The sequence below is a fragment of the Rhinoderma darwinii genome, chromosome 4 (assembly GCF_050947455.1).
Source record: "Rhinoderma darwinii isolate aRhiDar2 chromosome 4, aRhiDar2.hap1, whole genome shotgun sequence".
NCBI classification, from domain to species: domain Eukaryota; kingdom Metazoa; phylum Chordata; class Amphibia; order Anura; family Rhinodermatidae; genus Rhinoderma; species Rhinoderma darwinii.
The window spans coordinates 395876296-395898499 of NC_134690.1; positions in this window are offsets into that span (position 1 = coordinate 395876296).

Genomic DNA, 22204 nt, shown 5'->3' on the forward strand with positions numbered 1-22204 from the left:
TATGAGATAGATAGATATGAGATAGATAGATAGATAGATAGATAGATAGATAGATAGATAGATAGATAGATAGATAGATAGATAGATAGATAGATAGATAGATAGATAGATATTAGATAGATAGATAGATAGATATTAGATAGATAGATAGATAGATAGATAGATACTTTTTTCCTCTCCCCATATAATAACATACATTTGTAGACTCTGCTTTCCTGTATATCTATATCACTTATCCGACAGTCTTCAGACCGTCACCTCTTCCTGTAACATTCTTCTCTGTAAAATTCCTAGCCCCGATGTCATCTGGTTTTAATAAATATAAAGAATATCTGAATGTAGGGGAGACTTTATTTTCCTTTCCAGGGCACCAGGTACCTCGTACAAAGCAGTGGAAGGATCCTGTATGTTGGCAGTCCCCCAATATTACTATTCTTGTTTATTCTTATTCTTATTATTGTTATAAGAGACTGTCAGTTATTACAAATATGTATGTAATTACAGATGTAGCAGAGCTGAAATTGTGAGCTTTTCATTTGGCATAACATGGTGAAATGACAATGTATTATCTATAGTTCTTAGCTTCTAAGTTATCATGGTGCACAGAAGAAGCGATTAGATATAAATTCAGCTCTGCTACATCTGCATATTATTACGTAAAGTGTATTAATTGAGTACAGGATATGTCATTGATTCAGCATTAACACATAACTTCAATTCATTGTTGTTGTTTTTTTTAAGTCTGGAATCTCTCTAGGTTGGGGGATGGGGAGCTAAGGTGAAGGGAACAAATGGAAGTGAGCATAGTGAAGAAGGACCAGAGCACATGACCAGGAGATAGTACTGGAGCAAGTTTTCAGTACTAGACCAAAATCCATTCAGTATTCCCTGCTGGTTCAATGTCTGCACTATTGATTTGCATTCTGGGAAGTGGCCCTTTTGCACTGTGCAGTAATCTAATGTCGAAATTAGCAAAGCCCCTACCTACATTATGGAAAGGCAGCTGTGAAATATAATACATACTACACTCAGCATCAGTATAGGATAAGTAATGTAATGTATGTACACAGTGACTCCACCAGCAGAATAGCGAGTGCAGCTCTGGAGTATAATACAGGATGTAACTCAGGATCAGTACAGGATAAGTAATGTAATGTATGTACACAGTGACTCCACCAGCAGAATAGCGAGTGCAGCTCTGGAGTATAATACAGGATATAACTCAGGATCAGTGCAGGATAAGTAATGTAATGTATGTACACAGTGACTCCACCAGCAGAATTGTGAGTGCAGCTCTGGAGTATAATATAGGATATAACTCAGGATCAGTACAGGATAAGTAATGTAATGTATGTACACAGTGACTCCACCAGCAGAATAGTGACTGCAGCTCTGGAGTATAATACAGGATGTAACTCAGGATCAATACAGGATAAGTAATGTAATGTAATGTATGTACACAGTGACTCCACCAGCAGAATAGTGACTGCAGCTCTGGGGTATAATACAGGATATAACTCAGGATCAGTGCAGGATAAGTAATGTAATGTATGTACACGGTGACTCCACCAGCAGAATAGTGACTGCAGCTCTGGGGTATAATACAGGATATAACTCAGGATCAGTGCAGGATAAGTAATGTAATGTATGTACACGGTGACTCCACCAGCAGAATAGTGACTGCAGCTCTGGAGTATAATACCGGATGTTACTTAGGATCACTACAGAATAAGTAATGTAATGCGTGTACACAGTGACTCCAGCAGCAAAATAGTGAGTGCAGCTCTGGAGTATAATACAGGATGTTACTCAGGATCACTACAGGATAAGTAATGTAATGCATGTACACAGTGACGCCACCAGCAGAATAGTGAGTGCAGCTCTGGAGTATAATACAGGATGTGTCAGGATCAGTACGGGATAAGTAATGTAATGTATGTACACAGTGACTCCACCAGCAGAATAGTGAGTGCAGCTCTGGAGTATAAAACAGGATGCAACTCAGGATCAGTACAGGATAAGTAATGTATGTACACAGTGACTCCAGCAGCAGAATAGTGAGTGCTGCTCTGGAGTATAATACAGGGTGTAACTCAGGATTTGTACAGGATAAGCAATGTTATGTATGTACACAGTGACTCCACCAGCAGAATAGGGAGTGCAGCTCTGAAGTATAATACAGGATGCAACTCAGGATCAGTACAGGATAAGTAATGTATGTACACAGTGACTCCAGCAGCAGAATAGTGAGTGCTGCTCTGGAGTATAATACAGGATGTAACTCAGGATCAGTACACGATAAGTAATGTAATGTATGTACACAGTGACTCCACCAGCAGAATAGTGAGTGCAGCTCTGGAGTATAATACAGGATGTAACTCAGGATCAGTACAGGATAAGTAATTTAATGTATGTGCACAGTGACTCCACCAACAGAATAATACGTACAGCTCTGGAGCATAATACAGACTGTAACTCAGGATCAGTACAGGATAAGTAATGTAATATATGTACACAGTGACTCCAGCAGCAGAATAGTGAGTGCTGCTCTGGAGTATAATACAGGATGTAACCCAGGATCAGTACAGGATAGGTAATGTAATGTATTTACACTATGTATTAGGATCTCCCAGGGCATACGCTGAATGTACACACCAAATGTAGTGTGAACAGAGCATAAATGACATGTTAGTATCACAAAATGAAATTATGCAACATCTAATCATTTCTGTGTCAGAGTTGTAGTATCTGTTAAAGTGGTTTATTCTGTTTCACAAAATAATATTCCTGTATGTCCTTGTCATGTGATGAAGTATCTGATAGGTGGCAGTGGAACATTTTCATTAATTCACTACAGCTGGTCCGTCCTCTTGGCCACCATATTGGAGCAATGTTCACATCTAGTGATATCTGGTACATATGTGAATACATTGTATAGTGTGGGAAACATCTTGTTCTACTGACATGATCATAGAACCAGCCATGTAGTTCCCTTGAGTCCGGCAACTTGAGTCCTCAACCGTCCGCTGGCACATGTCTGCAATCTACGTGTGGGATCTCATTTGCAAGAAGAGATTAATAAAAAACTTGGAAGAAGTATTTTCTTTGTTTTATCTCCCATCTATGAAGAAATTAAAACCAGTTGAGGAAAACATGGCAACAACAGAGCTATTAAAATTATTGGAGCCTGAAAGCAGAGCAGATATGTATTTTCTGATATTTATCTATAGTCAGCAGCCATATGCAGAATCTATCCACTGACATGGGCCCGGTCACCAGTGGGGTTCATCCTTCTTCCCTTTTTCTGAATCCCCATTTGCGGGACAGTTTTATGCCCTGCCCCATACCACCCAGGAACAGGGACGATTCTAGCTTTTCTGCTGCCTGAGGCAAAAATTTAAATTGCGTCCCCCAGATCTAGATTGACATCTACTACATCACTAGCAGACTCAAAATATAAATAAATCATACCACTCATTATTTCGCTGCAGATCATACAGTGACTACAGTGCTGATTAGAGACAGAAAAATTAGAGACAGAAGAAACATTTACATTAAGTGACTCACAGGTGACATCTTCTCAGATTCTAGTTGTTATTTTTCTCTTTTCTTCTCCATCCCGTCCAGACCTCTATGATGACTTCTCCCAGACAAAGCACATTTCTGCAGTTTTCCACTCAGATGTCTTTAGCTTCTCATTTTTTAAACAATCCTGCACCCTAAGAATGAAGATAAAATTCTCATGGTGCCACACACTATGCCTCTAAATATAATAGTCCCATACACTGCACCTCCAATTATAATAGAACCATACACTGTGTCCCTGATTCTAATAGCACCATACACTGTGTCCCCCCCACACAGTGCCCCCCATAGAGCCCCCTGTATACAATGCTGCACATAGATCCCCCTGTAGACAGTGCCCCACATACAAACTGCACCCTATAGAGCCTCCTGTAGATAGTGCCCCATAGATAGTGCCCTACATAGATCCCCCTGTAGATAGTAGCCCCCATAGATCCCCTGTAGATAGTAGCCCCTGTAGATAGTGCCCCACATACAGCCCCCTGTAGATAGTGCCCCACATGTAGCCCCCTGTAGATAGTGCCCCACATATAGCCGCCTGTAGATAGTAGCCCACATATAGCCCCCGGTAGATAGTGCCCCCATATAGCCCTCCCCTGTAGATAGTTCCCCACATATAGCCCCCTGTAGATAGTGTCCCACATATAGCCCCACTATAGATAGTGGCCCACATATAGCCCCCTTTTAGATAATGCCCCACATATAGCCCCCCTGTAGATAGTGCCCTGCATAGAGCCCCCTGTAGACAGTGCCCCACATACATAGTGCACCCTATAGAGCCTCCTGTAGATACTGCCCCCAAGGAGCCCCTGTAGATAGTGCCCCCATAGATCCCCCTGTAGATAGTAGCCCCTATAGATCCCCTAAAGATAGTAGCCCCTGTAGATAGTGCCCCACATACAGCCCCCTGTAGATAGTGCCCCACATATAGCTGCCCTTGTATATAATGCCCCACATATAGCCCCCTGTAGATAGTGCCCCACATACAGCCCCCTGTAGATAGTGCCCCACGTATAGCCCTCCCCTGTAGATAGTTCCCCACATATAGCCCTCCCCTGTAGCTAGTTCCCCAAATATAGCACCCCTGTAGATAATGCCCCACATATAGCCCCCTTGTATATAGTGCCCCACATATAGTCCCCCTGTAGATAGTGCACCACATGGAGACCCCCTGTAGATAGTGCTCCACATATAGCCCCCACATACAGCCCCCCTGTAGATAGTGGTCGACATATAGCCCCTCACACTTTTAACAAAAAAAAAAACATTTTAGCCATCTTTATCTTGACTCTGATATCTTGCTGCAGCGTGATATCACACAACACAAGCCATTGAAAAGTAATTGAAAAAGTCAAGATAAAGATTCTTGCCTCTGTGTATTTAATCCGTTAAAAGTTAAGATAAAGACGGCTACATCTGTACTCACCTAAACCCGTAACCGCGCCATCCTCTTGAAATGCAGGCCTGCTCTCTTCTGAGAGATGATTGGCAGGATGCATTGACTTGTCCACGAGTGGCGTGATGACATCATCGGGACGATTACGTAATTGAAAGGCGATGAATAGCGGGGCACATGTACTTCGCCATTCAGCGCTTAAGCATCTAATTGTATCTGCGTCCTAAAAACGCAGGTAAAATGATGGAGGGGGTGGCGCCGGCTGTTTTCAGCGGCACCACCGTCCCCTCAGAGAGGCAGCAGGCCACTGCCTGAGGTGAAATCCTCATCTCGCCTTATGGTAGGCCCACAAAACCGCCAGAAACTCACTTTTCGGTCATATTTGCATAAACCCCACCCCTTTGAGGTCCGTTTTGAAGGACAATCCTGCAAAAAATGGGACGTCAGGGTATATGCGTTTACAGTCTTCAGGACCAATGTCACAGGACCCTTCTAGAGAACATGCAAACCCGTTGTTGCCCTGGCTTACCATGATTCCCAATAGCTCAAGGCAGAATTGCCGGATTTAGTGGGAATGGTTCATGAATGTTATTTTAATTTCATGAATAACATATAAGTCTATAGAAGAGATTGTGGTTGTTCATTTATTACAAGTTGTAGCTATTTTATTTATTTTTTTAACTTCCTGGAAGCGGCCATATTGGAACACCCACTTCCTTCCTGTGTTACCTGTATAGAACGTGATGCAGGATGTTTGCGCTTTAACTGACAAATGAGCTGCAGAAAAGAGGAAATATCATTTTTGAATAGTCACATAAAAAACATAAAATTTTATAAGAAAAAGTTAAATACTTTAAATAATATGGCTTCATCTGAAAATACATTCCCCTTTACCTAGATCACGGTACTGCAGAATTATTATATAGAGGCCCTTTATTTCACATGTTATAAGTTACAGGTCTTTTTTGCTCAAGATTCCATTTTTCATAAATGAGACAAAGGACAGGAAGTGTTACTATGGGGACACGGAGCAAGCGAGATGCAAACATTTGGCCCGGTAACATTATTAAGCAATGATAAAGCAGAAAAGAAGTAAGCTATTAAAAAATATGTCAAATATTTTATTTAAGATTTTATAGATTTTGTACTTTTGAATGTTCTTCTCTAAATTCATGTGTTAAAGGGGTTTGACGATTGGACAATGCTTTTTGTTAGAAGGTTCCACTGACAATAAGCTGATCATAGGGCCTCCCACTGCTGCCACCCACCACGATTAGCTGTAAACTCTGTGCGAAACTGTCAACAATTGTTCAATTTATCTGCAGCGCCACCACAGGCGAAATGTAGTATGGACGTCCCAGGTCCTCCACAGCAAGGGACGCTCTTTGTAGTTGCTCACTGCTCTGGTTAATAGATCTGAGTCGTAAACATGAGACCCCCCCCCCCCAGTATTAACTCAGAATTATCTAATAGGGTATATAAAAATGGGTTTAACACATCAGATAGCCCCTTTAATGAATCTTTACTAAAAGATACATAATAAATGCCACCCAAAGACTGCTCTGTACCTGGAATAACTTTTTCCTTTTTGTGCCAGTAGGTAAAAATAGTTGTGAAGATTTGCTGTAAAACACTCAAGTATTATAAGACAGGATCAATAAGCTGTGAACATCAAACGCAGGAAGAAAGGATTCAGGTCTGCGAGGAACACATTGTATGTAGTGTATCATATCTGTCCAAACATCCGGACTTCTGATGCTCCTAATCCATTATAGATGATAATAGGCAGCCCATGCCAAGGATACATCAAAGTATCTGTAAATCCGGAAATAATGCTGTATCCGTCACTCCGGTATGTTCTTCATCTAACAATATCAAATCACAACAAAAAGTTCACGGTTTAAATCTTCATGAAATATTAAATAACATTTCAGACACTTTGCTTTACGTTCTTTGCGCTGATTCTGATTTACATCGTGTCTTATACATCAGTCACATCCAGAGCTGCATTCAAAATTCTGCTAGTTGCCCCTGGAAACAGTCAGCAATTGATCTGCACTCTGCCGTCGCTCATGTGACCTCTGTAATAAGGCGCTCTTAGACTGCTACGGACCCAAGTTGAACCTCTGAATGCCTGTGAGATAGAGACACACATATGGAATTCATAAGAAAAGAATGGAGGCATGCTCTATTGAATACTTTATTACACAGGTATTATCCCTTAGGCCCCCTGCACGCGGCCGTTGCCATAATCACGACCCGTGATTATGGGCACGACCGGCCATCACCCGCATTTGCGGGCCGTGTTCCCATTATAAAGTATAAAGACATGTCCTATTTTTTACGGATCATTTCTACGGCCCGGACACCTTCCGGTAAATATACGGAAGGTGTCCTTGCACCATAGAAATTACTGGAGCAATATTTTGTTCTGCAATTACGGACCAAAACTACGGTCAACTGCATGGGGCCTTAGAGTCTTCTGCTTTTAAGGAAATATATGGAGCCTCACTGAGCAATTTATGGTGGCATATAAACATACTTTCCAAAAAAGGCGCACCCCCCCGAACTACCAGAATGGCAGGCAAATTTCCTGGGTGCCTCACATCTCCCTTAAAATATACTCCCCTCTCCCCGTACCTGCAGTATGTCTTCACTCATGGGCACCACCGCAGACAATGTCTTCAGGCCGGGGCTGGCATCAGCACGTTGTCTGCAGCGGAAATCCTCACCAGGAACGAGGAGAGGTGAGAATCTGCACTTCTGGTCTGAAATCTGTATTTAGGGGCTGTGGTGTCTGTGTTTAGGGGGTTTGTATTTGGGGGGGGGGGGGTCTGTATTTAAGGGGCCTGTATGTATTTAAGGGGTCTGGTCTGGGGTCTGTATTAAGATGGCCTGGTTTGGTGGTCTGTATTTATTTATGGGGTCCTGTCCAGAGCCCTTATATATTTAGGGGGTCAGGTATTTATTTAGGAGGTCTGGTCTACAGTCTGTATTAGTTTAGGGGCTCTATATTCATTTTTGGGTGGGATTTAGGCTCTGTTCACATCGTTGGGGTCCTGTTCTGACGTTCCGTCTGAGCTTTCCGTCAGAACGGGACCCTGAACAGACACAAACGGAAACCTCCATCCTGCTATTGCTTCCGGCAAAACGACGGATATGGTGCACAACAGAGACAAACGGAAACCATGGGCACCGGATCCGTCATCATTGAAATCAATGGTGATGGAAATGGAAACCTCTGGTTTCCGTCGGTGTCAGTTTGTGTCTGTTCAGGATCCCGTTCTGATGGAAAGCTCCGACGGAATGTCAGAACGGGACCCCAACGCAGATGTGAACAGAGCCTAAGTGAGGTTATGTGCACTATTTGTGATTCAAATGCTATAGTTTGGTGACGTGTCCTATATAAATGGACAGGGCAAAACGGAAAAAATTATGTGTACCGCTCGGACAATGCTTTTTGAAAATTCCCTGATATATTTTTCTTAAAAGTTGGCAAGAATGCATATAAAATGTCTATAGAACCATAATATGGACCAGTAGGGACCCCGGGTGCTGAAGTATAAGTGGCGATCCATCAGAACTCTCATTTTAATTCCCACAATGCACTGCACCTTGGGAACAAGAAACCGTCAGAAGTCGAAATGATGCTCTGGATGCAAATAAAATAATTCTCAGAAGCCTTACAAAATAAATACAGCAATTTACAATAAAATTCCTTTAATTCTCTATCAAATATTGATATTGGATTACCTAAAAAATTATTTGTGATGGTGAAGTGCCTCCTGGATGACAGCCCAAAATAAAGTCCTTCTACAAAGTATGTCACTATTAGGCCTCATGCACACGGCCGTGCCCGTAGTCACGGCCCGCTATTGAGGGGATGGCCGCTGACAGCCGCGGACCGCATTTTTGGACCATGCTCCCATACAAAGTATGGGAGTACGACCCGTGAAAAACGAAATGTAGGACATGTTCCATAATTCCCGGCACAGTTCTACGGCACGGACACCTATCTGTGACTCCACCAGCAGAATAGTAAGTGCAGCTCTGGAGTATAATAGAGGGTGTAACTCAGGGTCAGTACTTGATAAGTCATGCCATGTATGTACACAGTGACTCCACCAGCAGAATAGTGAGTGCAGCTCTGGAGTATAATACAGGATGTAACTCAGGGTCAGTACAGGATAAGTAATGTAATGTATGTACACAGTGACTCCACCAGCAGAATAGTGAGTGCAGCTCTGGAGTATAATACAGGATGTAACTCAGGATCAGTACAAGATAAGTAATGTAATGTATGTACACAGTGACTCCACCAGCAGAATAGTGAGTGCAGCTCTAGAGTATAACACAGGATGTAACTCAGGGTCAGTACTTGATAAGTCATGCCATATATGTACACAGTGACTCCACCAGCAGAATAGTGAGTGCAGCTCTGGAGTATAATACAGGATGTAACTCAGGGTCAGTACAGGATAAGTAATGTAATGTATGTACACAGTGACTCCACCAGCAGAATAGTGAGTGCAGCTCTGGAGTATAATACAGGATGTAACTCAGGGTCAGTACTTGATAAGTCATGCCATATATGTACACAGTGACTCAACTGTTCATGTAGAGTCATTCTATATATAAACCAGTAGTGAAGATTTGCTGTGACCACCACTATATTACAAGGATTGAACCACTTATAGATATAAGGCTAAAGCGTTGCTTGTGTAAATCATTATTTTTCTATAAACAGATTACATCTCCAGCGCCCTCTATAATGAGGCTTTTTTCTTTTACGGCTTAACGTGAACCATAACTAAAGGGCTTGAACAGTTTGTATTTCATGTTTAATTGCCTGTGTGTCCTACAGTGATTAAAAAGTAACCGCAAAATGCTGCGCATCTGTATTTCATTAGGGAATGGTCAACAATTATCCTTTATACAACACTAATAAAGAGATATTTTCCCAACCTTCAGCAGAACTGCGAGGAGAGCGGAGGAGGAACCAATTATATGGGTTTGTTTTGCTTTAAAGAAAGAAGAAGGTTAAACATCAAGATTAAATGTATTTGCTGGTAAAGACTAATAGTATAAGGTTTTACAGTGAAGCCCCAGTCACAATTCATGAACCACAGCATCTGATACATAGAAGGAATGACAAAAAGAAAATGACTAAATACAACAATACTGCCCCCTATGTACAAGAATATAACCATTACAGTACATTACTGCCCCCTGTGGATAACAAATCAGGGAACATACATTCATTGGGGACATATGTTTAGTAGTTATATTCTTGTATATAGGGGGGCAGTATTATAGTAGTTATATTCTTGTATATAGGAGTAGTATTATAGTAGTTATATTCTTGTATATAGGAGCAGTATTATAGTAGTTATATTCTTGTATATAGGGGGCAGTATTATAGTAGTTATATTCTTGTATATAGGAGCAGTATTATAGTAGTTATATTCTTGTACTGAGGGGCAGTATTATAGTAGTTATATTCTTGTATATGGGGCAGTATTATAGTAGTTATATTCTTGTATATAGGGGGCAGTATTATAGTAGTTATATTCTTGTATATAGGAGCAGTATTATAGTAGTTATATTCTTGTATATAGGGGGCAGTATTATAGTAGTTATATACTTGTATATAGGCAGCAGTATTATAGTAGTTAACATCTTGTATATAGGAGCAGTATTATAGTAGTTATATTCTTGTATATAGGGGCAGTATTATAGTAGGTATATTCTTGTATATAGGGGCAGTATTATAGTAGTTATAATCTTGTATATAGGGGGCAGTATTATAGTAGTTATATTCTTGTATATAGGGGGCAGTATTATAGTAGTTATATTCTTGTATATAGGGGCAGTATAATAGTAGTTATATTCTTGTATATAGGGGCAGTATTATAGTAGTTAACTTCTTGTATGTAGGAGGAGTATTATAGTAGTTATATTCTTGTATATAGGGAGCAGTATTATAGTAGTTAACTTCTTGTATATAGGGGCAGTATTATAGTAGTTATATTCTTGTATATAGGGAGCAGTATTATAGTAGTTATATTCTTGTATATAGGAGGCAGTATTATAGTAGTTATATTCTTGTATATAGGAGCAGTATTATAGTAGTTATATTCTTGTATATAGGGAGCAGTATTAAAGTAGTTATATTCTTGTATATAGGGGCAGTATTATAGTAGTTATATTCTTGTATATAGGGAGCAGTATTATAGTAATTATATTCTTGTATATAGGGGGCAGTATTATAGTAGTTATATTCTTGTATATAGGGGCAGTATTATAGTAGTTCTATTCTTGTATATAGGAGCAGTATTATAGTAGTTATATTCTTGTATATAGAAGGCAGTATAATAGTAGTTATATACTTGTACATAGGGGCAAATTAAAAGTAAACTAAAATGCAAAGTGTATTATATTTTGTATTTGCATGGACATTACAAAACTGAACTACAGTGTATACACAGCTCTGTCTTAAGCTGCTATTCAGTGGGACACACTAATTGTTAACTTTTTAAACCTATAAAAACCTCATTAAAGTTTAGGACACGTTACACAAAATACTTTGCTGTGTATTACAACGCACAGTAATGTTCAGATAAGCATGCCACATTTTCTTGCCATGATACCTTTCCTTTTGTGACCGCTACAGTCCTGGCAATTTCTTATTTAGTATTACAGTATTATACATCGCGTGACCTATTCAGACTCAATAACCAGCATTGCCCTAAGGAATCATTGAGGAATGCCACATCCTACTGTGAATGTGCAGGGTTTTCACGATTTTTAGGAGATTTCCCCAAAAACACAGTGGAAATAACACTTTTGTCTCTCAGCTTAGTTTCTGCCCTGAAGATATATAGACTGATGTTACCCCTTTCCCATTGTATTCTTTAATGGGACACTAAATTAGAGGAACAGACAAAAATATATATATAATATTCACCTCTTTATTTTTTACCTTGTTTAGTATATACTTACAGTCTGAGGGTGAACAATAAGTTTGGGAAAAAGAATGAAACATAGACTTTGTCATCCCTGGCTGGGAGGCAGCTTGCAGCAGGAGAAACCTTCCCCACAATGGGCAGACCAAGGAAGGTTAAATCCTGCCCCTAGACTAAGCTCTATCCCTTCTAATAATTAAGATCGTTATAGGGAGGGCCAGGAGTTTGAGGAACCAATTATTTTTCAGATTTCTACAAGACTGTGCGGTGATGGAGTTGGTCATATAGTAACTAAAGTTTTCCAGGATTGAGAGAACATATATATATATGCACAGGCAGTTTATCTTGGGTGAGAACATTCTATATAATATATTACAGTCTTTCTCAAACTGGTAAGGTGCCTTGTATCTTACATTGTGCTGATCGGGCGCACTGTATGTGTTACTGAGGGCACTGTAGCTAGTATGGGGGAACTGTGGATGGTAATAACTGCACTGAGGTTAGTATTGGGGCACTGTTGCTGGTAATGGGGCTCATGTAGCTAGAATGGGTGAACTTTGACTGGAAAAAAGGCAATGGGGATGGTATTGGGGGCACTGTTCCTGGCTCTGGGCCACCTTGGCCCGCACTGGGGTCATTGCAGTTAGCACTGTGGTTTAGCGGTACTATGGGACCTAAGTAATTTGCCGCAGCACACTATCCAAACCTCATCTACGTGACCCTCTATTGGCAAGCATGTAAACACCTGGCCCAGGCCTCACTATGGTTTTTGACAAGAGTTCTTGGCAGTGTTTACAGTCTGCAAGATTTGGGACTGCACGGAATAGAACTCTGATTTCTTTAATGGAGTGGAATCCTTAGAGAAACAAAGAGAGAGAATTTACAGTATTTTGAATATATTTTCAAAGGTGTAAACTTTTTGAAAATATAAAAAAATAGCTTGTTCTCTTTAAAAAAAGAGAATTCCCAAAATCCTTCAGCACACCCTCTATTCACTACGTTCATTGTAGGGTGTAAAATGAAAGGGAATAAAATAGGATTCCACTGTCTGCCCCTATAAAAATATGATTTTCCTTTTTTTTTCTCACTTTTGTGACTTTTTTATTGTTTTTTTTGTTTAATTCTTAACTTTATTAAACCTTCTTAAAAAAATGTTTCTTCCATCGGTGGGACTTTTTATTATTATATTGGGATACCTATCTATTCCTTTACATTATAATTACACCTAAGATATGCCCTAACAAGCGTTCTTACATTAAAGCTATAGGGGCCCTGGACTATTACTATAAAACGGTCAGCCCCGGAGGTGGCAATGTCGGGGCTGACTTGAGATAACAGGCTTTGTGCTGTTTCTTTTTCCTAATCCTGGACAACCCCTTTAATTTTTTCTCCTCTATGGGTTACTTGGTCCTACTTATCTTTGTTTCATGTCACTTGTCCCTGGCTGTCCCTCTAGGCTCAAACCCCTGCAATGAAGATAAAGGAATGTCATTGATCCCTATTCCCTGGCGATCCAGGACTACAACAAAAGAACTGCAAACAATCTAATATGCAGAAAGAGGTCAGACCAGACAGGTTAGGGGTTATTGCCTCCTAACAGGTGGATGACAACTGATGACTCCAGGCTGGAGATGAAATGCTCAACCCGTAAATGCCTGGATCTGCAACCACCACCGGCTGATCACCTGACATGCTTATTAAAAGAGACCTCCGGCATCGGTTACTGTCCCTCCTGCTCAAAGATATAAGGTGAAGCTCCTGGGTCCCAATGCACAATCTGTAACCAATTATAATATGGGTGTCTTCCTAGACCTGCTACCTCTACACCCAGGGGCGTAAAAAATGAAAAAAATTTGTTCATTTTTTTTTGGGGCGTTTTTTAGAGCCAAGATGTTTGCTATTAGCTTATAGCAGTGGTCTCCATCTGTGGTGAAGCCTGCCCTGACAGTAGGCTGGGAGCCGTACTTTCACCACAGATGAAGAGCCACAGACTGGAGACCACTGGTCTATTGGAACATATGAATATCTCCTCACACATAGGGGGCGATGTATAAAGACTGCGCCAATCCTAATAAAAATCAAGTTGGAGTAAGACGCGACAATTTTATTAAGGGGCACACGTCTCTTAATTAATTTGTCGCATATTCGGCTCTCCGCGCGCGTCTGAATAAAATCTACGACAACCTGGAGCTCGTGAAGATATCCGCTATTATTTACACCAGTTTCTGGCGTACATTATAGTAAATGTGTTGGGACGTTGATGGCGACCCCCCCCCTTTTTCTAAGCTCTGCAGACTTTTAAAAAGTGCCAAGAGTGGGAAAAACGGACCAAAAGTTGCAACTTTTTGGCTATTTGCGACATTTGTACGACAGAAAACCGTAGAAACATTTGTACAGCAGAAAGCTGCAGAAACCGCAGAAACATTGCTACAGTCCCCCCATAGCGTTTTGGTTTGTGGAGTTTTTTGGGGGTGCTTTAGTAGTCAGTGGCTTTTGAAAACCTTGAAAACTCACATAAACCAAGGAATATACACAACGTCATTATTTGAAAACCGCCATTAAAAAACCTCCACAAATCTAGAAAACAGAAGCGTTTTTTGATGCGATTTTAAACCAAGAAAAACAAGGTGTGTATTAGGCCATACAATCTGGTCTTTATTTTGCCAACACTGATACATTGTAACAATCCATGAGGACAGGAGAGAGATTTGCGCTAGTAATATCTAAGGCTCTGTTTACGTTGTCGCTTCTATTCATAATGGAAGCCACAAAACTACCGGATCTGTCGTACAATGAATCCCGATGGACTCCATGGACTGATAATGGAGTCTGTCAGGATTCTGTCAAGCTTTCCGCCGTTTTGTCAGCAAGAATAGCGCTGAATGCTTGGTTATTCTTGCTATCAAATCTGACAAACCTGGCATACAGCGGCTCCAGATGGCATAGTGTGAACATACCCTTACAGAATTAATTGCTTTGTTTCCCATAGCAACCAATCACAGTGCAGCTTCCGTACTTCCAGAGCAGCTTGAGAAATCAAAGCTGAGCTCTGATTGGTTGCTATGGGTAACAAGGCAAGATTTACTGTTTGATAAATCAGGCTCATTATCTCAGTAAAATTATTGATTACATTTAGATTAAATATTTCTCAAGCCTCTGTGGACATCCCATGTGTGAACTATATTAGGCGCATGCGCCTGCAAATCTCCCTGCACGTATGCTGAACGTATCCATAGGGCTCCATGTACCCACCGTATGCCAAAATTGTGTCCTTCTGGCATTCGACGTATACGTTGGCATACCTTTTTTCTCACAGATTTTGTATGAAATCAAATGCACATGGAGGAACGCTATAGGCTCATTGCAGACATTTGGCGCTATTTTACGGATCCTTACAGCACTGATGTCTGAACCATAATACGGCCGTCTGCCTGGTTCCTGAAAATGAATGTGTCCACCACAACTATAACATGTAGCGTGAAATTCCTTTAATCCGTCATCCTATAATGCAGAAATTCCGATAATCCGGCACTTGTTTACAGCATCCTATTTTGGACTGTTCTGCTCAAGCCTGCCTCACATGTCAATATTATATCCTTTTCTATAAACACCCAATAATCCAAAAAATGTAATAATCCAGCACTCGTCAGGTACCGTTGATGCCGGATTAAAGGAATTTTCTGTACTACAAGCGATTTCTTTCATATTCAACAAACATTACACAATGAAACGATATCACACAATGGGGGACATTTCTTTAGGGTAGATAAGAGGCAATATTTATCAAGGAATGCTTGTGAGGAGATTATTGAGGAGGACGCGCTGCTGTGAAACTAATCGGTAGTTATGAAGGGGGATATCCACTCCTTCAGTGACTTCTTTCCCAGGGTAGGTGATATACGGGGGGAGGGTTATAGCCTCAGGGGTTTTATAATCCACTCAGAAGAAATGAACAAGCTGTCACAACTACCTGAGAGCGACGGAAGGAGCCTGCGGCGCTAGTATTAACAATAAACGGTCATGTGGTCAGACAGACGTCCACCGTCACCCCTCCGCCATCATAATAGATCATAGTTATAATGAACGCTGTACCAGATAGCGAGAATAATAACGGATATAATATATCTGCACAACACACATAATATCGGGCACACAAATGGAGGTTCTCATCACTGGGGATATGTGGCGTAAGGCAGCGGTCCCCAACTTTTTTTTAAACCAAGGACCAGTTTAATGCAGGACATTTTTTCACGGACCGGCGGGTGGGTTGGGGGGTTTAGGCTGGTGTGTTTCGGGGGTTTAGGGTCAGTTCACACATTGCGTAAATACTGCGGATTTTCCGAAACGGAATTCATTGTGGAAAATCCGCAGAATTATACAGTAGCAGCAAAGTGGATAAGATAGAACAAATCTCATCCACACGCTGCGTAAATGATAAGCGGAAAAAACGCTCAGAAACTGACATGCGGCGCAAAGTTTTATTCCGCAGAATGTCAATAGTATTTGTGGAAACGCTAATTATTTGTTGCGGGTTTTCCCTGTTAAATTCAATGGGGAGGTATAACCCGCAACAAATAGCAGTTGTTGCGTTTATTGCGGTGGAATCGCAGCGATTCCGGCACAAAAAAAGCAACTCAGAGAAAAAAAATATCTTATACTTACCCAGAAGTCTGTTTCTTCCTCCAGGCCGGCCTCCTGGGATGACACTTCATTCCATGTGACCGCAGCTGCAGCCAATCACAGGCTGCAGCAGTCTCCTGAGATAAAACGTCAGCAGTGAGTGCTAAGCAGTTTTCCGCAGCGGACATTCCGGTCGAAAAACTACACCACGATTTGGTGCGGTTTTTCACGCAGAATTCCCTGCGGCCACCGGGGCAGATACCAGATACCGTGGCCCAGTACCAAATGATCCATGGCCTGTTATTGGTCCACGGCCCAGTGGTTGGGGATCACTGATATAAAGTACTGATCATGGGGCAGGGATTTGTCTCAGTTATTCAATTAAAGAACACTACAGTCAGCCTCACTACAGGCTGACAACAGGGAGCAATAGAGTTAATTCAAGTACAAACACAACAACTGGAGGGCAGTCATATTTTAGTGCTGTTTAAATTTCAGGTCATATATTTGCAGTTTGTTGTGTTTGTGAATGTTAAACTTATCTCTTTTATATTCTTGTATATAATAGCAGTATTATAGTAGTTATATTCTTGTATATAGGAGCAGTATTATAGTAGTTATATTCTTGTACATAGTGGGCAGTATTATAGTAGTTATATTCTAGTACATAGGGGTAGTATTATAGTAGTTATAGTCCTGTATATAGGAGCAGTATTATAGTAGTTATATTCTTGTATATAGGAGCAGTATTATAGTAGTTATATTCTTGTACATAGTGGGCAGTATTATAGTAGTTATATTCTTGTATATAGGGGCAGTATTATAGTAGTTATATTCTTGTATATAGGGGCAGTATTATAGTAGTTATATTCTTGTATATAGGGGGCAGTATTATAGTAATCTCTTGCATATAGGGGGCAGTATTATAGTAGTTATATTCTTGTATATAGGGGGCAGTATTATAGTAGTTATATTCTTGTATATAGGAGCAGTATTATAGTAGTTATATTCTTGTATATAGGGGGCAGTATTATAGTAGTTATATTCTTGTATATAGGAGCAGTATTATAGTAGTTATATTCTTGTATATAGGGGGCAGTATTATAGTAGTTATATTCTTGTATATAGGAGCAGTATTATAGTAGTTATATTCTTGTATATAGGGGGCAGTATTATAGTAGTTATATTCTTGTATATAGGAGCAGTATTATAGTAGTTATAATCTTGTATATAGGGGCAGTATTATAGTAGTTATATTCTTGCATATATAGGGGACAGTATTATAATGGTTATATTCTTGTATATAGGAGCAGTATTATAGTAGTTATATTCTTGTATATAGGGGCAGTATTATAGTAGTTATATTCTTGTATATAGGGGCAGTATTATAGTAGTTATATTCTTGTATATAGGGGCAGTAGTAAAGTAGTTATATTCTTGTATATAGGGGCAGTATTATAGTAGTTATATTCTTGTATATAGGAGCAGTATTATAGTAGTTATATTCTTGTATATAGGGGCAGTATTATAGTAGTTATATTCTTGTACATAGGGGGCAGTGTAATATTCTTCTCTGGTGCCTTAAAAATATTTAACTTTGTCCAATGCGCTTGGAAAGTGACAGTCAGCTCTGTGAAGTCTCCTGTCTGAGAGCAGAATATAATAGAGGGAGAGAAGGTAAGCTTAGTCATATATAGTTTGCTACGATTTGATTTATTTTCATGTAAAAACATATTTAATCTAGAGAAAGCCTGTGAGTCCTGGTTTCCCCACCCACACTCTGCTAATTGACAGCTTTTCCTGTATAAGATTGTGTACATGTAGACACCAGCCTGTGTGGACTGGAATCAGGAGTCCTGGCAGTATTAAAGGGGGTTATCTGTGCTTTATAAAAATGGTAATTTTACCTGCAAATGGCCTTATTTACCAAAACAGTTAAAACCCACTTTCTAACCCCTGCCGCTCCAGCACCCCCCAGTTCACTGTCCACTTCCGGTCTCTGTTTACATTGGCTGGAGCGGGCTACCGACATGTAACTGCTCCAGCCAGTCACTGGCTGCAGCGGTCATGTGTCATACCCACTGGGATCACTTTGGCGGCCAGTGATTGGCTGGAGTGGTCACATCCTGGTATGTTATGTTACAGCGCAAGTCAATGTGGAGACCAATTGGGGACCGTAGACTGACTTTGAAGCCTGGATAACCCCTTCAAATACTGCCAGAACTCAAGGAGAAAGTCTGAGTCATGCTTCCGGGCCGTGTTATAGAAAAAGCCTGTGAGTCATGCTTCCGTGCCCATTTATAGAAAAAGCCTGTGAGTCCGTCTTCCCCGCCAATTTATAGAAAAATCCTGTGAGTTTTGCTTCCCCCGACCATTTACTGGAGGAATCACTAGAGGGCAAAACCACTGGACATCAGTCAGCTGGACACACAAAGTTGTATGAGGGTAGAAAACGTGTACATCCCATCACTGGGCTCATAGAATGGAAATTTTATAATAGAATACAGGTAACCGGGCCAAGATTATCATATGGTACAGGTACCCTGAGTCATTACACAACCCCTGTCCATAGGCTTTATTAAGACACATGGACATTATAGAGGGGGTCCCCTGCTTGGGTCCCCTCTATAAGCCTAAGTGTAGAGCTTATCTGTAAGAGTGGCTCCTGCACTGGCAGACGTTCCTATCCATGCTTTACATGTATGCCATTAAATTGTAATTCTAAAAGTCTTACGCAGCGGCCACTGAAAAAGTGGTTGTCACCTGAGGTGGCGTGGCTCAAGTTTACAAAATGACTGAAGATGCACTGTACATCTGGTCATTTTTAGAGGCAATAAAGATCCTGCTACTAACATATTTATAGAGATATCTGTAGCACTGCATATATTTAACTTTAGACAGGGAATACAATTCTGAAAACATCACCCTTGGGTCTATGAAGTATAATTGAGAAAAGTTATCTATGAGATCTGCCATTTTTATTTCGGTCTTATCGGCTCGTTGCACCCTCCTACGACTTTTACAAATGATTAAATGTCTGGTTTGTATGGAAAGAATTTATTTGGAATTAAAGTGAGTATCAAACCAGAGTTCACGAGGGAAATAAAAATCTAAATAGTCTTATCTTGAATATCTGAGGACTGGCAGAATCCCAGACATTTGGTTTTACATTAGCCAATATGAAATGATAATGGTCCAACTAGGTTCTGCCAGAAAAAACTTTTGATGAAGGAAAGGGGTGTAATAATTTAGTAGTTGCCAGTGTTCTCTCTAAGCGAAATAATCCAGACAGCAAGGAGTATATCAAGTCAACACTGCATACTCATTGTTTTAATTTATTTTTTCATACATCAGTAGTACATGTGGATACTATATACTTTCTAATATATGTTATTAGATGAAAGCGGCATCTTCCCCACCTTCCAGCAACCTGTAACCATTTCCCTGCCTGCATGCTCTATGTAAATGTTCACAAATCTGCTCAGTCACCCAAAAAGGTTTAATCTGAAACACAGTGTGTATGCAGCTCCTATGCAGATCTATGAGTTTCCAAGGTTACAGATTTCAAACCATGGGTGTGTAGTCTGAACCTGTAGTCGCACGTTATTCCAATCTTCCCCCTCTTCTTGCTAACCTACAGACAGTTAAAGAGGGGACAGATGGAGGACAAAAAAATTTGTAATTATTTGACCCCAGAGATCAAACTTCACACAGTCAATGGCTTCTACAAGAGAACTTGGATATATGCCATCACGTGCCATAATACTAATCTGCGTGGGCACCAGATCAATGACAACCACTCGTTACACAGGTACTAAAACAGACAGCACATATGAGAATCATAACCGTACAGAATAACCCTGCGGAGACCACAAATCCCTTTGAAGCTTCCAGGGAATGCGCCAACAGATGTTAAACAGCTTTAGGTGGAACTGGAGGATCTCGTTTCTCCTAATCATTTTAGTTTCTCATAGTGGAGTCTTAGTTGTGGAAATAATGGGAAAGTGGTCATGACAGATTTGCTTCGTTATGTTGACATTTGGACAGCAGGCGTTAAAAAAATGGAAGAAAACAAGTGAGTGATCGGATTAATGGAGAAGGAACTATAAAGTAGAAGACGGCATCAATTGAAAGGGGGTTACGGTAGAATCATTATATGCTGACATTTTACAGACCGTCTTTCATTACAGATGACCCTGCACTGTACCTGAAACTTAGATGCAGCTTCTTTTAGTGTCATTACTGACTTCTCAGTAATGGACTTAATAAAATAAAAAGATTTTCAAGATAAAAATAAGCTGAAGAGAGAGAGAGAGAGAGAGAGAGAGAGAGAGGGAGAAGCAAGAGAGAGAGAAAAAAGAGAGAGAAGAAAGAGAGAGAGTGAAGAAAGAGAGAGAGAAGAGAGAGATGAGAGAGAGAAGAGAGAGATGAGAGAGAAGAAAGTGAGAGGGAAGAAAGTGAGAGGGAAGAAAGAGAGAAGAAAGAGAGAAGAATGAGAGAGAGAGAAATAGAAGCGAGAGAAGAGAGAGAGAAATAGAAGAAAGAGAGAGAAGAAATAAGAAAGAGAAGAAAGAGAGAGAGAAGAAAGCAAGAAAGAGTAGAAAGAGAGAGAAGAAAGTGACAGAAGAAATAGAGAGAAAGAGAAGAAAGAGAGAGAAGAAAGAGAGAAAGAGTGAGGAAGAGAGGAAAGAGTGAGAAGAAAGAGAGAAGAAAGAGAGAGAAGCAAAAGAGAGAAGAAAGAGAGAGAGAAGAAAGAGAGAGAAGAAAGAGAGAGAGAGAAGAGAGAGAGAGAGAAGAAAGAGTGAGGAAGAGTGAGGAAGAGAGGAAAGAGTGAGAAGAAAGAGAGAGAAGAAAGAGAGAGAAGCAAAAGAGAGAAGAAAGAGAGAGAGAGAGAAGAAAGAGAGAGAAGAAAGAGAGAGAGAGAGAGAGAAGAGAGAGAGAAAAGAAAGAGTGAGGAAGAGAGGAAAGAGTGAGAAGAAAGAGAGAGAAGAAAGATAGAGAAGCAAAAGAGAGAAGAGAGAGAGAGAAGAAAGAGAGAGAAGAAATAGAGAGAAGCAAAAGATAGAAGAGAGAGAGAGAGAGAAGAAAGAGAGAGTAAAAAGAGAGAGAAGAAAGAGAGAGAAGAAAGAAAGAGAGAGAAAAGAAAGATAGAGGGAATATAGAGAGAACGAAAGAAAAGAGAGAGAAGAGAGAGAAAAGAGAGAGAAGAAAGAGAGAGAGAGAGAAAAGAAAGAGCGAGAGCAAATACTGTAATTGTCTACAAGGCAGGTGCAATCCATAACTAAACACCAAGGGTAGTAAACACATGTCTAGGACAATGCTACACCAAGCAAGTCCCTCTCTAGCAGGGCCGTCAAGGCTGCAAAGCATGACTGGTGAGTCCAGAGTTCAAGTCCAGGAAGTTGTTACTGACAGAAGGTATCGTGAGATGTTCCATGGAGTGTGGGATAGGATGCTTCAATCTGTTGCTGAGCAGACTACAACAGAACATGAAGTATAAAATTGGTGAAAGATTAATTACAAGACCATAGGGAACATGTTTATGGCACACATGGCTACTAGTCATTGACTGTATGTGTCTCTGGAGGAGGATCTCAGACTCCAACGTGCAATGCATCTAAGCTGAAACCACTGATAT